At 33.7% G+C, this 3,206-nt stretch overlaps 1 pseudogene; it reads right to left on the bottom strand.

Annotated features, from left to right (window-relative positions):
- Positions 1 to 1,951: 1,951 nt before the first annotated feature.
- LOC106330350 lies at positions 1,952 to 3,004 on the bottom strand (annotated as a pseudogene).
- Positions 3,005 to 3,206: the final 202 nt, after the last annotated feature.

Genomic DNA, 3,206 nt, shown 5'->3' with positions numbered 1-3,206 from the left:
AAATACCACATCCTTTTAAATGGCACTGGAACTCTTCCACTCGTATCTTTATTACGAGCCTTTCCACAAAATTTGCATGTATTCCCGCTCATCATCCGCCCTCCAATAAATCATGCAGTTATCGCTGCATACATCTATTACCTGATACGATAAACCAAGACAAGCTACCAGTTTCTGAACCTCGTAGTATGAACCAAGGGCCACATTATCCTCAAGGTGCGGGTATTTATAGATGAAATGTTGCCGACAGTACCGAGGAAATTTCGACGGAATACCGACGGCAACGGCTCTTTCCTCGGAATTTCCTCGGAATTTTTAAAATCCCCAACTGCTCTCTAACGGCTATAATATATCCTCGGATATTCGTCTGTGTTTTCTGAGGAATATGACTTCCTCGGTATTTCATCGGTATATTCCGAAGAAATTCCGAAGAAACCTAAATTTTGAGTTTTCTCGGAATTTCCTCGGAAACTCGTCGGAATATTCCGAGGATCTCATTTTCCGTCAGAATGTCCGTCAGAATTACGATGTTTTCTTGTAGTGTCTCTTTTATATTTTACAAACCTATATGCTTACTATGTTGAACGTATATTATTATTTATTACATAGCTGCAACCTTATTATAAACCATTAGAATACGAGTTCATATGATGATCTACAGCTGACTTGCATTAACCGGGGGCCCGGGGCTAAAGTATGATCAATAAGACCAACGAAAATACTAAACTGCAAATATTTACATCTCTTTTTGTAATATATTGCTACTCAAGTTCGATCATCGTCGTCCAAGTATACACCTTCTAGCCCAAGTTTTGTCAAATAAATAGGTTACAGATTTAAGTTAGTCGTACTACTATTTATGTTTTTAACTGACGCATTTTTTCTGGTATATCAATAGGGTAATACCATCCAAGCCACATTCTTCAGAGATTTGGATGCATCAACTGAAATGCCATTGGAAGAAGGTCATTGCTATGAAATTAAAAATTTCATACTAACAACTCCATCAGAGAGTCTTCAGTTGACAAAGAACCGATACCGTATCAAACTCAATAAGACCTCTATCATTGCGATGATCAATCCATTTCTCAAGTCCAACTATTATTGTTTTCCAAAGTTTGACGACCTCTACCACGGATTCGCGCATCCTAAATTTTCTATTGGTATGTTTATATCTGATCTTCTTTTCTTTAATAGTCAAGTTTAATTATAGCACAATATTTTGAGTGTGATTGTCTAAAGTTTTATTTTTTTTCTTTTGTATATCAAATAGATATTTAAGGGATTGTAGTAGGAGTATGATTTCTTGAAGAATATATGACAGAACCTACCAACGGGAACAATGGTTTCTTTAACCATAAGATCTGTTTCTTTGTAGTAAACATAGAGTAAGTATTTCACATCTGAACTTAAAAGTTACGCATTTAATTAGTTTTAAGTTTTTAAGTTATGAATTTTTTTCATTCATTACAGTAACATTGTCATTCAGTGTGTTGCTTATGGAGTACTTGCTCATGTTTACCAAGACTTATGGAATTCTACAAATGCAAATGTTGTCATCTGTGTGTTATAATTTTGGAAAATTAATTGGAGAGAAGGTAATTTATAGTATTACTTTATAATAGAAACTAGGTGGACCACCCGCACGCATGTGCGAGCATTAACATTAATATTAAATTAATAATTACATATTTACAACTATATAATACTTAAGTTACATGTATGTGGTTAATATGAAAGATTCGATGTTACATATTGATATTTATACTATGTTCATATGAACAAAGGATACATTAGAACGTTTAGATTAAAAATTTCAGTGTTTCGTATAAACAATATGAGTTATGGAAAATACAAAGTACCTTAAGTCCATAAAGTAGAGAAACCAGACCTTAAGACCAAGGATTCGAGTTCTGTCTAGATTAAGGTAAAACCCAAACATCATATAAGATCATATTTCCCATGTCTTGAGCGCCAGATCATCATGAAGAGTGCACTCGATTTTCTTAGCACCACCATCTTTCCAGTCTATTGAAAGCACTGTCCCATTAGATTCCACCTGTTGATCGTGTAAAACTACAAAAGAGTCAATCAAAATGCCAAAAACATTGTAATCTCCATGAGAGAAGAAAGACTAAATAGGAATATAGATAGATAGATACTCACAAATGATTTGCTCTAGCACTCCTCATATCCTCATCAGAATTCAAATATATGTCACGGAAGAACTTGTTCAAAGCAGCGTCTCCTTCAAGCTTATCATCCTTCTATTCTTCTTCACTTCATCTTCAAGCTTGTCATAGTCCTTTACTTTCTTGGAAGAACGATAAGCTGGTCTCATTGAAACCTATGCACAATTACGCAAACAAATAATAAATTTTAAAATGTCAAGAGTCTATGATTCAAACTTCTCATCAGGTAAAACTAAACAAAAAGAAAAAAGAAAGTAGAAAACATGTTTAAGAAATTCGAATCTGACAAAACTGCTGGTTGTTTGCCATGTTCAAGAGAGGCCCATGTGATTATCTCTGCTTTTAAAAGACTTTTCTTAATTTTGGTTGATATTACTTCATATCTGCACTTCACTACTGCTATCTGAATACACACCGCAAGGAAAAAAAAGGTCAATACAATGTGTACAACTCAGAACATGGCATTGTTTGAGTTTAAAATGACTGCTTGGTAGTAGAGTTCAAAAGGTTTAAAAAGACTGCTTGGTACTATCTAATAAAACGAATCATTTATATCTGATAAAGCGTATCCTTTAGATACATAACTCTTTGAACTGCTTATAGGTTAAGCATGATTATTCTGTTAGTTCAAAAAGTTAGAGTTCAAAAGGTTTAAAAAGACTGCTTAGTACTATCTAATAAAATGTATCCTTTAGATGTCAGTTATCCAATTACATCTAACCAATTACCTTTCCCAACAATCTCAGTTTGAGATGATACGCTTTCACTCTTGGGACATCAGTCGCAATACTCAGATGCAAAATCACTAACATAATTGACACAATTTACATAGAAGTGTTTATCAAAAAAACAAATATTTCACGCATAAACCACATAAAAAAAATCAGCCATGAAATATAAAAGAGAGATTTGAATTACCTGAGATTTATTATCATTGGTTTCATTGTAACATCATAGATGATTTACGGTTTCCTTCTCTAAGCCTTGAGTCAGAAAAGAGGTAATTCTAATAAA

Source organism: Brassica oleracea, chromosome C3, assembly GCF_000695525.1.
Source record: "Brassica oleracea var. oleracea cultivar TO1000 chromosome C3, BOL, whole genome shotgun sequence".
Classification (NCBI taxonomy): Eukaryota; Viridiplantae; Streptophyta; class Magnoliopsida; order Brassicales; family Brassicaceae; genus Brassica; species Brassica oleracea.
This window is presented reverse-complemented; position numbering and strand designations above follow the sequence as displayed.